Consider the following 13,217-nt stretch of genomic DNA (forward strand, 5'->3'; position numbering starts at 1 on the left):
AGGTAAAGGTTGTTGCTGTAGTAAAAATACACAAGCCCATTTTGCTGCCAGGATAATGAAGAGTTTCTATAGAAGGGGAGAATTGGGCACAATTTAAGATGATTGCATGAACCTCCCCTCTCACATAGGAAAGAAACTGAAGATATACCTCCACAAAACTCTTTATGCGTGTGACCCTCTACTGTTGCCTGCACGTGGGTCTGCTTTCCCATCTCCAACCAGGCTCCGGGGACCGACGAGAGAGGAGCAGATCTGCTCTGCTCTGTCTACTGTCCCTCGGGTGCAAGATCCACGTTGCAGCGATATCTGTGTTGGCTGCTTAGCATTAGCTAGGGCTGGCTGTTTCCTTGGGGCAGCGAGCTCGCATCCCCATGCAACCGCCCATGTGCATTGAGCGTATTCACTTCCACTTGCTCTTTGGCCCTCCTAACCCAGGAAAGTCCCCGTGTGACCTCCGCAGCATTAGCTGCATCCTCTCTTGTCCTTGCTCTCCCTTTCTTGTCTCGAGTTGCTTCTGCAAGAATCTCCAATGCTTGTTTTTGTTGAGTTTTTTTAGTTTGTCAATAGAGCGCCTGAATTCAGTTGGCAATTCTGACCCTGGGAAAGGCGACATAAGTGAGTTGCCATGGCTTTCTCTACTACGTGCCGTAGGGTTTGCTGTGGAGCACCACTCAGCAGGCCCCTGGGGGCTCCCTCCGAGTCACAGGGAGGTGGGTCCCAAATGCTCCTGCCTGGCTGCTCCCCTGGGGTAAGAGAGCCCCTTCTGCCCAGAGCAGAAGTCTGGGAAAGAGGAGACTGAGATGGGAGCTGGCATCAGAGGAGAGAGATGATAGAGCCAGGGAAGGGAAGAGAAGCTGAAAATCCCCAAGTGACTCTGTGGTAAGGTTCTGACACTGTGGTGCGCACTGGTTTCACTTCCCTGCTCTTTGCCTGTGGCGCAAGCTGGTGCTGTGAGGCTCAATGAGAGGCTGGACAGAGACCCTTCCCCTAACGGAGGTGCCAGGAGGGATGTTCTGGAGTCCATCGCACATTTTTATGAATTAATCTACAAGGTTTGTGGGGGGAGGGGGGAATGTAAACCCATGGGAACCTGAAAGAAATCTAAAACATTATGCTGCCCCTTCTGATGGAGGGAAGAGTCAAATTCATAAATAGCAGAGATGAACGCAGGCAGAAGATGTATCGTATTTGCTTCTCATATTTTGCTGTAAGACAGCCTTCTCCCCTCTTACAGAAAACCCTAGAAAAAATCGTATAGGGTATCGCGAGTATCCTTCTGTAAATACAACTAGAAACTTCACATGGTGCTTAATCTTACAACTGGATTACCATGTGGCCAGGAGCTGTGCTGCGTGGTTTTACAGGAGAACCCTTGCGCACCAAGATCTCATCCCTGAGCCCAGGAGCACTGTCGCACCACTGGCTTTTTCTTTCTGCAATCACATGAAATGCTGTCCTGGTTTCAGCTGGGATAGAGTTAATTGTCTTCCTAGTAGCTGGTACAGTGCTATGTTTTGGGTTCAGCATGAGAAGAATGTTGATAACACACTGATGTTTTCAGTTGTTGCTAAGTAATGTTTAGTCTAAAGTCAAGAATTTTTCAGCTTCTCAAGCTCAGCCAGCAAGAAGGCTGGAGGGGCACATGAAATTGGGAGGGGACGCAGCCAGGACAGCTGACCCGAACTGGCCAAAAGGGTATTCCAGACCATGTGACGTCATGTCTAGTATGTAAACTGGGAGGAGTGGGGCTGGGGGGATCGCTACTCGGGAATTAACTGGGTGTCAGTCGGCGGGTGGCGAGCAATTGCATTGTGCATCACTTGTATATTCCAATCCTTTGATTATTATTATTGTCATTTAGTTATTGTTATTATTATCATTATTAGTTTCTTCCTTTCTGTTCTATTAAACTGTTCTTATCTCAACCCATGAGGGTTTTTTCCACGATTTTCTCCCCTGTCCCACTGTGGGGCAGGGAGCGAGTGAGCAGCTGCGTGGTGCCTAGTTGCTGGCTGGTGTTAAACCCACAACAGGTGCAAACATATTTGGGGCAGAGAGACTTCGGCCAAACCTGCCTTCTGCAGAGACTCCTTTCTGAATCCAGTTTGTGGTTTTGGTTTGCTTGCCAGTTGGGGCAAAGCATTGGCATCTGCAGGTGTTTCCACGCTGCCCTCTTGGTGGAAAACCATCTCCTGCTCTTGCTTGTGAGTCCTCTGTGCCAGGTGTGGGGGAGAAAAGTGACCTCCCCAAGGAGCCCAGGATCAGTGCCTCAACATCCAAAGTAAGTTTTCCACTAACACCTTCTCACTTTCTGGCACTCGGCACAGGACTGATGTAGTCAGGAGGTGGGTAAGGCATTATCCCCTCCACCGCATGGAGACTGTCCATGCGGCAGCATCTCTTTGGTGGATAGTGTCCAGAATTGCCACACCTTTCCTCAGAGGAGGTGAAGGTAAATAAGCCAGGAGATGCTTTCAGATAAGAACCCCTGTACAGAGAAGTGACCCATCCAGCTTTGACCGAGAACTAACCACAAAGTGTAAAAAGCACCCTCTCTTTTCGCTCTCAGCCATTTCTGAGCTAACAGTGGAATAGGATTCCCACCTGCCCACTGAGGGTCTCCTCACTGCAGTTTGTTCAGCAACAGGAAAGCCTGCCCCCAGACTCACCTGGCTGGATGACAGAGACGTGGATGAGCCCCCTGAAATACACCACATCCAAAGCACAAACAGAACAGTAATGGTGGCAAACAGACTTACCTTCTCTGCCAACCACCTCCATGCCCTGGCCTGCCTCCTTGACCACCCGCAAGGAAGGAAAATGAAGGCAGTTTACCTCGAAAAAGGAAGGGAAGGTAGGCTACGTCTGCATGGAGAGGTGCAGCATGTAGTGGGAAGCGCTTAGGAAAGGATATGCAATCGTGGGAGCGCAGCTTGTACTTATGTAGGTCTCACTAGACATTTTTCCGGGAGTTCAGACCTCATGCTAGATGAAGATTTCAGGATTTGAAACCATCCAGAAGACCCTTCCCTGTGCTACCTTTGCATCTGTGTGGTGGTCGCATGAATATATGTATCTAATAAACGTGCAGATTTGTGTGTACATATGCATATATGTCTCTGTATGTTTATATTTCTACATAATCACTGATTTAGAGCAGATGTGATCAGCTCTCCAGCAGCGTCCACAGCTGGAGGGCATCAGCAGAGCAGTCCCCTGGCTGTTGAATGCTGGGGAACAACATTTTACATGGAAGATGTTGCAGGAGGGTATGTCTCAGGCAGGATGGGAGACCTTCCTCATGATAAAACTTCTTCACAGAAAGAGAAACACAAATAGATCAGGAATAAAAATGCCGGGTTTTGGTTCCCTCTATACTAGGGAAATGTGAGACATTATTGGTACTTATTTAAAAAATAAAATAATTCCTCAGCTACCACAGTGTTACATTGTTACACTGTTCCTTTCTCTTCTTCAAAGAATAAATGAGCACAAACTGATGAATGTTTCACTTCAGTCCCAGCCTCTGGAAGAGGACATGAGAAACACATTGACATCCCTCTACGTTCTGTGTGAACTTACTGGTTTGCTTTTTGTAGGTGTTCGGAAAAGCATAATCATCATGGCGATCTTAATAGCTGTGGGGTGTTCTTAACGGGCTTGAAGCATTGCATCATGAGACTAATCAACAGAAAAAGGAAAAAGTAAGAATAATTTCCATTTTCTTGCAAATGATATGGCTTGCCTGTGTTCACCTTGCAATTTGCTTTTCTGTTTCCTGTTGGTGTTTTTATATACCTGCCCTGGAAATTTATCCAAGTGGTAACAGCATCTTTAAAATACCAAGATTCACTCTAAATGCCACAAGGCTTCTAAGCACTATGTGACTAGTTAATGGGCTTTTTTTCAGACTGAAGAGACATAGTGCACCCAGGACACCTGCAAAGGAGAAAGGCTTGCACCAAGACCTCAGCGAGAAAGCCATGAGCCTGCACATGCTGAAGGACCAGCACGTTATCAAAAGGAGGTAATGCAAATGCCCAAGGCTTCAAGTAATTATTCACATTCTTCAAAAGACTTGGCAACACTTACCAGGAATGTGACAAAACCCTTCCATTGAGAGTTGGGATCTGCTCCTGCTGCCACATCTTTGCCGCACGGGACAGCCACACCAGGTAGATGACACCACATGTGCCCCACCTAACCTCCAGCAATGCTGGGGAAGGCCTGGAGCATGAAGGAGAAAAGTTAGACAACGGTTAGGTGGAAAGGCACGGAAGAGGTACGGGAAATGCCCAGGAGGGCAGATGGGATGTGCCTTCTGGACGAAGGCGAGGGAGCACTGCAGAGCTCAACTGCTGTAACCAGCAGCCTCATGCAGAAGTTTCCCTGGAAAAGTCCGCCCTGCCCTGCCCTGCCCTGCCCTGCAGCAAGACCCACAGAACTGTACCAAGACCGGTATTTCAAAAAAAGTTATGTTTTTAAGGGCTTGAGCTGGAAAGCTTCCCCTCCAGCTCTCTCTATCATTACACGAGGTGTGTTGGAAATGTCCTTCCAATGTATTTGCAAACGCTCTTCTAATACCTTGTGTCACTGTGCAGCCTTGGCGCAGAGCACTTTCTTTTGTAATAGCAGAGTACCCTCTAGTGGGAGAGATCATGAATGGAAGTGAAAACGTCTCCAGTGAGTCTTCCATTAAATTAGTAACTCACAAGTGCTAGTTTTTTTCTCTCTAGACTTTCAGATAGCCTTTTGGTATCCAGCAACCCTATCCCAGGTATCAAGAAATTACAACCACTGTATCAAAAGACATTCAGGAATAACACAACGAAATGATTTTATGAGGGTTGTCCAGCAGCAGATATTGTGGTTGCTGGAAAAGAAGGTACTGAAAGGGACTGGACAGAAGGAACGGGGCAGTCGGCTTCAGGCCTGCCTTGCTCTCCTGGAGAAAGACCTCTTGCAAAGGACCAGGGAAGGGAACGTGGAAATGTTCCCAAGTCTGCTCTCCAAGCTGCCAGGCTGGCCTGTGACAGATAAAAGAAGGTGTGCTAGAGGACAAGTGGGAATGACAGGCATTTGGCAGTACCTGGGAAAGCATCTAGGCTGCCCAAATCCCTCTGACAAGTTCTGCCCAGGGTTGCTCCCTGAGTGAGCTGGATTTTCTGCAGCTAGGCTTCTTGGTCAGTGGACCAAAGAAGTTGGATTGGAAAACAATCTCAGGCTTCTTGGCCGGGTGACCTTTAGAAGTCACTCTCGAGCGATGTTTTAACCAAGAGTTGCTCAGCGTTTAAAGGGCAACTGTGCCCTGCATTCTGAAAGTCATGTGCTGATACAGCTTGCTTCGAAGTTTGTCATGCTACATGACAATGTGGTTACAAGGGGGGGGGCTTCAACCTGGCATTCCTCAAATGAGAGTTTTCTGAGATTAAATGCTCATTAAATTTTTTTTGGTTTTGCAGAGAAATTATCTGTGTTTTATTCCATGATTGTAGTGGACACATATATGATCTTCAGTTGTGACTATGACTGGAAGCCATCGATATACGTGTATAAACACAACAACAAAAGAAGAGGCAAGTGAGTTTAACCACTGCTTTTCAAAGATAACTTTTTGTCAGGAAATGGAAATAGGCAATTTTTCCAGAATGTCTCGTTTGAGGGCTTTTTTAAAAATAGTCCAGTACTGGATGTCTACAGGGCAGATGACCTGTTTTTCACTGTTCTTCAGGTAGGCGTTTCAAAATGCTCTTTGATTCTTCCTGATGAAATGGAATTAATTGTTTCTTTCTGTCCTAGTAAATGTGGGTTTTCCCTTTCAGAAGAAAAACATTACCAGTTTTAGAAGCAAAACAAAACAAAAAGCTGAGACCACAGCTGTCCCAAAGGCAGCTGTTACCATAAGTCAGCACTTCAGAAACTCTCCAAGACTCAATTTTGGAGTTTTAGAAAGCAGCCATTCTTTATTGCAGTGCTGGGTACACAGGGGATCGCTCCACCTATCGTATACACCAATTCTGTCAACAGTTGAGATTATATACAAAATGGATATACATATTCATGATTTTTTAATTGGAATTAATTAACATATTCATCTAAATTCTGGGAACTCATTAATATATGTAAATGTCCTTGGCACAGGTACACTTGAGATCTTTGGTGGTCTTCAGGGGTCCTCTGGTGGTCTTCGATAGTCTTCCTCACTTGTCCGCTAGTTCACCCTCTTCTGGTGATTCTGCGCAATGGGACATTTTACAAGTTTTGATACAACTTATCCTAAAGAATGTTCATTAGTAACTCTAATACTTACCTTTTCTTGATTTTCACTCTTTTAACACAAGATACACTGATGCTTTTAAGCTAAACTATCTAAAAAGGCCTAAGGTTCTCATCTTCCCAGGGAATTGCAAGGTCGACCAAAAGCAATTTCCTCTGGTATTTTATACATTTTGCAACATACAGGTTTTCTTATCTACCACTAGTCAGCATAACAAGGCCACTCTGTTCTTCTTACAACACAAGATATAAAGCATCTTGTATCAAGCCTCACTAACCAGACCCAGATAACATGCCCAAGCTTGCTTTCTTTTTCGTGTCCTCGTCCCAAGAGCTGAAGAAGGCTCTGTGGGATGGCAGAAATGAATATTAAAAAATTTTAATGACTGCCTCACCTTTCTTTTATGAAATATCCTTCTTTCCTGGCTGTCAACCTGATTTTCTCCCAGGTACTTATCCCTAGGAAACTAGGATTTGCACTGTCTGGGGTGCAAGTATATTTATTAGTATGTGTAACATGCAGCACATTTCTGAGAGAGTCCACACAACCAGTGATATCCACAGCCCCTGGCTGCCAGGATGCTCAGGCGTCATGCAGAGAAAAGGCACATAAATGAAGATCAGTGAGAGAGACGTGAACAGTCATCAACACAAAACCCCAACAGATTTCACTGGAAAATGAGAGAAGGGAAGAGAATGTGAGCTTAGCATGGATATCTTCAAGGTACCAGAGACGCACGGCTGCGTGATGCCTGACAACCCCCACTCCTGTTAAGTCCATCTAATAACAAACCCTCTTGTACAGCAAAGTTTAAATTCAGGTGTCTTCCATTTTACACAGCTATTCTAGAGCTGGACAGCAAAGCAAAATGTAGAACATATCCAGCCTTTTCTTGCCACATAAAGGGACCCCAGAACTTTTCTGTGGTTTTATTCCCACCCCCATGGTTAACTTTATCTGCTGGGAATCACGGTGCAGTTTGTATTGGAGAAGTCAGCAGGATCTCAAACTTAGCATTTGCTTGTTTTACAGAAGTTTGAGAGAGAGAAAGACATGGTCACATGGTTGAATCACTAGCAAAATGACAGCTGGTGGCAGCTCCTCTAGACCAGGCTGGACCTCTTAGTAGACCTATTTGAGCATTCATTACTTGAGGAAGCATTGCTTGAATATGATGATTAAGGGTGATATGCCAATTTATATGACCAGAGCCAGAAGGGAGTTGAATCAGCAGAGCCTAAGAGCCCTGTTGTAAACTTCCAGCAGGCAATATGCTCTGTAAAACTTACTGGTTTTAGTTTCACTGGAATCTGTGTCACTGACTCCAGTCACCCTCTAAGGCTTCTTTTTTCTTTCCCTGTTAAATAATGGCAACTTGCATTAGCTGTATCATATACTTTTCCTTAAACCCATACAAGTTTCACTGGTTATTGGCTCAAATTGTTCTGCTTAAAAGAGGTCATTAGTCCAGAAACCAAGGGAAGAACCAAGAAATACGTTAACAGCAGAGTGTGTCCACCCAGAAGGCAGAGGGAAGAATAAAGAATAGACCTCATTTGTGACAGAAGGGATTTCAGATCGCCTCTTCCACCAGCACGGAGGGCATATTGCAGATAAAGAAATAAAAGGAGAGGAACAAAGAACTCTCTGGATTTTAGGACAAGAGGTCTCTAATTACTCTCTTTCTCACTAACTTCAAAGGCTTTGTCACACTAGAGAGTTGGAGTCAGCTTGGCCACCACCAGTTCCAGAGAAGGTGATGTACAAAGAACCTTGCAAAACTCGACAGAGATTGCTGAGCTGAGCCAGGTCCTTGTAAAAAGAAATGGTTGATATGAGAACACGGAATAGGGCAGAAAGGGATTTTTGTGTCTTGTTTTTCTATGAATGTAAAAAAGATTTTGAATTTTCTGCCATTGCTGGTCTGCCTGGAGTACTTTCCATTTGCCTCTGTCTGCCCTGAGCTTACCTCTGGTCTTCATCTACTACTTCAGAACTATCCTTTCCTTGCTCAGCTCTAGTTTCCTCCCTCTCTTCCAAAGAAGCAGCCCTCTTACTTTCCAGATCCTTTCATCATTTGCTTCTTTCTTCTCTAAGTTTCCTCAACCCATTGAAGGAGGAGTAAAATTTAGTAGAAGTTCTAAATATAGAACTTTTCCACATCAGTAGATGTGAGTTACAGGGTGCGCTAATATAAAATATCACTCAAGTCCCCTTTATTTTCATTAAATAAGGGCAGGAAGATGTCCCAGGGACTTCCCTGCTCTTGTCACTTTGATGGCAGAGGGCACTTCTGGATAAATTTATTTTAAGCTGTGTAGTCTGCATTTCTCTGGAGTTCCCTCTGAAATCCTCTCAACTATAGTGAAGGCAGGTGAGCACAGGAGACTCGCTAACACATTTTTTATCATAAAAAGAAAAACATGTGTGAAGGGTGTAGGTGCATCAGCCTCAAACAACAAGTAGTAGATTAGTTGCTGGAGACCTGACCTGCTTTAGAGGGAACCCATTCTCTAGTCAGAATAAAAAGAGGAAGCCTGGCAGAGGGAAATGTAAGTGGCTTGAGATCTACTCATCAGTGCCAGGAGACAGAAGAAAATGTTGAAAAAAAAGGTAGTGGTGGAGCTTGGGCTTTGCTTTCTTAGTTGGCAGAAGGGCTCCACTAAATCGAGCTTGGTGGTGGAGAAGATTTTTGGCCTCTTCAAGGCACTGGTTGAGAAAGTCCCCTGGGAAACAGTCCTGAAGGGCAAAAGGGTCCAGGAGGGATGGACATTCTTTGAGAAGGAAATCTTAATGGCTCAGGACCAGGCTATTCCCATGTGCTGCAAGTCAAACAGCCGAGGAAAATGACCGGCCTGGCTGAACAGAGAGCTTTTGCTAGGAATCAAGAAAAAACAGGAGAGTTTATCATCTCTGGAAGAAAAGGCAGGCAACTTGGGAGGAGTACAGGGATCTTGTTAGATCATACAGAGAGGAAATTAGAAAGGCAAAAGCTCAGCTGGCCACTTTTGTAAGGGACAACAAAAAATGTTTTTACAAATATGTTAACAGTAAAAAGAATCTGAAGGAGAATATCTATCCTTTAATGGATACAGAAAGGAACGTTGCCACCAGAGATGAGGAAAAGGCTGAGGTACTTAATGCCTTCTTTGCCTCAGTCTTTAATAGGGAGACCAGCTATCCTCAGGGCACTCCACGCCCTGAGCTGGAAGGTGAGTGTGAAGAGCAGAATATACCCCCCTTAATCCAGGAGGAAGTAGTGACCTACTACGCCATCTGGACACTCACAAATCTATGGGACCAGATGGGATCCATCCAAGAGTACTGAGGGAACTGGCAGAGGTCCTTGCCAAGCCACTCTCTATCATCTATCAGCGTTCCTGGTCAACAGGGGAGGTCCCAGAGGACTGGAGGCTTGCCAATGTGACTCCCATTTACAAAAAGGGTTGGAGGGAGGATCCGGGGAACTACAGGCCTGTCAGCCTGACCTTGGTACTGGGGAAGATTATGGAACGGTTTGTCTTGAGAGCACTCACATGGCAAGTCCAGGATAAGAAGGGGATCAGGCCCAGTCAGCATGGGTTTTCGAAAGGCAGGTCCTGCTTGACCAACCTGATCTCCTTCTATGACCAGGTGACCCGCCTAGTGGATGAGGGAAAGGCTGTGGATGTTATCTTCCTTGACTTCAGCAAGGCCTTTGACACTGTCTCTCATGGCATACTCCTTGAGAAGCTGGCGTCTCATGGCTTGGACAAGTGCACTCTTTGCTGGATGAAAAACTGGCTGGATGGACAAGCCCAGAGGGTTGTGGTGAATGGGGTGAAATCCAGTTGGCGGCGGGTCACAAGTGGTGTTCCCCAGGGCTCAGTGTTGGGCCCCGTTCTGTTTAATGTCTTTAACAATGATTTGGACAAGACAATTGAGTGCACCCTCAGCGAGTTTGCAGACAACACCAAGTTGGGAGGCAGGGTCAATCTGCTTAAGGGTAGGAAGGCTCTACAGAGAGATCTGGACAGGCTGGATCGATGGGCTGAGGCCAATCGTATGAAGTTCAATGAGGCCAAGTGCCGGGTCCTGCACTTGGGTCACAGCAACCCCATGCAGCGCTACAGGCTTGGGGAAGAGTGGCTGGAAAGCTGCCTGGCAGAGAAAGACCTGGGTGTGCTGGTTGACAGCCAGCTGAATATGAGGCAGCAGTGTGCCCAGGTGGCCAAGAAGGCCAACGGCATCCTGGCCTGTATCAGAAATAGTGTGGCCAGCAGGAGCAGGGAGGTGGTTGTCCCCCTCTACTCGGCACTGGTGAGGCCGCACCTCGAGTCCTGTGTTCAGTTTTGGGCCCCTCACTACAGGAAAGACATGGAGATGCTGGAGCATGTCCAGAGAAGGGCAACCAAGTTGGTGAGGGGCCTGGAGCACAAGTCTTATGAGGAGCGGCTGAGGGAACTGCGGTTGTTTAGCCTGGAGAAAAGGAGGCTGAGGGGAGACCTTATCGCTCTCTACAACTACCTGAAGGGGGGTTGTAGTGAGGTGGGTGCTGGTCTCTTCTGTCAGGTGGCTGGAGATAGGACGAGAGGAAATGGCCTCAAGTTGAGGCAAGGGAGATTTAGGTTGGATATTAGGAAAAAATTTCTTTACTGAGAGGGTTGCCAGACATTGGAATAGGCTGCCCAGGGAAGTGGTTGAGTCTCCATCCCTGGATGTATTCAAAAAGCGCGTAGACAAGGTACTCCAGAACATGGTTTAGTGGGCATGGATGATGGTTCGACTCGATGATCTTGAAGGTCTTTTCCAACCTAAATGATTCTATGATTCTATGATTCAAAGATGTGTCCAAGGACAGCTGTATCCAGCTGGAAGATCCACAGCCCTGACTCCTAGCCTCCAGAAACAGGTCAGAACTGATCTGGTGGGGGTGGTGTGTGTGTGTGTGTGTGTGCGCTTTCTTTTTTCGTAGATCAAAAGGCACTGCTTTGTGCACTGAGATATTGAGACCAGTAAAACAGGCACAGTTAACACAGCGGTGAGCCTGGGATGACTCAGGAAAGGTGCAAACACCACCCCATTCCTTAAGACAGTTTAATAGCAGTGCTCCAAACATTCTCACACATCTGTGTCTTAAATAAGAAAGGGTTTCTGGTTTTATGTGGGCTCTTGTCCACTATGTCAGCATCTTTGTTAATTAATTTTGGCAGGGGCTTGAAATGGCATCAAATCTGATATTTTTCCCCGTGAGCAATGGAGTTTTAAAAAAGGAGACCTTCTAGAGCCTTGCAAGAGAAATATTACAACTGGTACGAACGATGTATGAACACATGCATGTGCGTGTGCAAAAGCAGCTAAAGAAAGAGCAAACACCGAATGTCCTGTATTAACTACAAAGGATGCTGTTTCTAATTAAGCAAATTGAGAAATAGGTTGTTTCTATGAAGCCTGAGAGAAGCCTCATAAATCTACAACAAAGACAACTTGTCGGTGGAAGTTGGCAGATGGCAGTGAGATTGCCCTGTATCACTTGTGGTGCCCCTTTTCCTCTCAGCATAACAGGAAGGTAGCAGTGAAAACAAAAGACCACTCCTAGTGATATAAGAGAGATATCTCAAAATCTTTCTATTCTCAGAATGAAGAGGAACCCAGAAGATCCTGGCTAGACCGCTTGAATGCCTGCAGCTTGCGAATATGAAACTGGGCATAAAATCAACTTGCCTGGAGATTTTGTACAACAAAATGACCTTCCCTTTCCATAAGATCTTTCACTGAATTTTTTAATGCTAATTTCCTACAGCCTAACATCAGAAAAAAAGGTGGTGTTTGTTTATCTGGGCTGAGGATCCAGAAAAGAGGCCAAGCCTTGGTCTAATACTCAAAATTTTATTGCTGACTATTGCCAGGCTAGTGACCCACAGTTAATTATTGCGGTTAGTGGCAATTAAGAAAAAAACAATTACCAAGTTTAGCAAAACCTTGGTACATTTGTTGTGCAACACCCAGTGACACCTTACAATAAATAAGTTCAAGAAATTGACCTGGTCTGAAAAAAAACCCTAAATACTTTCTGGAACACTAAGTATTTGCATTTCAGCATCTGGACAGTGAATGCCACAGCTCTTGGCCATTATTGTAAATTGATTTATTATTATTACATTACGTTCCTGCCATTGCATTCTAGTTTTAGTGTTTTATGGTAGCACAGATAAAAATTAATAGTTGGTGCGACTGTCACTAGCCTTGAACTGAAATCGGGGAAGAACGCACTTTGAAGACAAAAGCGGTTTGCCCTGTCGCAGGCTGGAACGCAACCCGCAATTTCTCAGAAGGTAGTTGGGGTTCATGCCGCCGATTTCCAAAAGCAGCGCGATCATCCAGCCCGGAGACCTGCCACGACTAACTCCGTGCCGACGGCCTTGTGTTACCGAAACCTCGCCGCCTTTCACGGTTTACCGTGCTCTTGCTTGAAGCAGGTGGAGTTCATTTTTTTCACTTGTCCTTCCACGATCGATTTGTTAATTTGCTTGACGTTAATAACCCTAGAGGGAAAGAGAAAACGGGGGGAGGGGGAGAAGCAAGCCGGCCTGTCCTTTGCGGCCAGTTCCAGGGCTGAGGGGGGGCCGGGCGGTCATTACCGCCTCCGCAGCCTCCTCGCTGGCTGAGCGGCCCAGGCCGGCGGGTGCGCTCCTTCCAGGCGCTCGCTGCCTCACCGGTGCCCCGACCCCGGGGTAGGGGGGGAGGCCCAGCCCGCCGGGAGAGCAGCCGCGCCGGGCGGGCCGGCCACCTCCGGGGCCCGGGGGCCCGCGCTCATGCCCGGGGGGCGGCCCGGAGGGTGGGGCGGCGGCGGCGGCAGCGGGGCCTGGCCGCGCCGCTTCCGCGACCGAGGCCGTCGGGCGCCTTTTCTCCCTCTCTTCAAGGTACTCGGCCGCGGTAAGCCTCAGCCTTCCCTCCCGGG

This window comes from Accipiter gentilis, chromosome 21, assembly GCF_929443795.1.
Source record: "Accipiter gentilis chromosome 21, bAccGen1.1, whole genome shotgun sequence".
Classification (NCBI taxonomy): Eukaryota; Metazoa; Chordata; class Aves; order Accipitriformes; family Accipitridae; genus Astur; species Astur gentilis.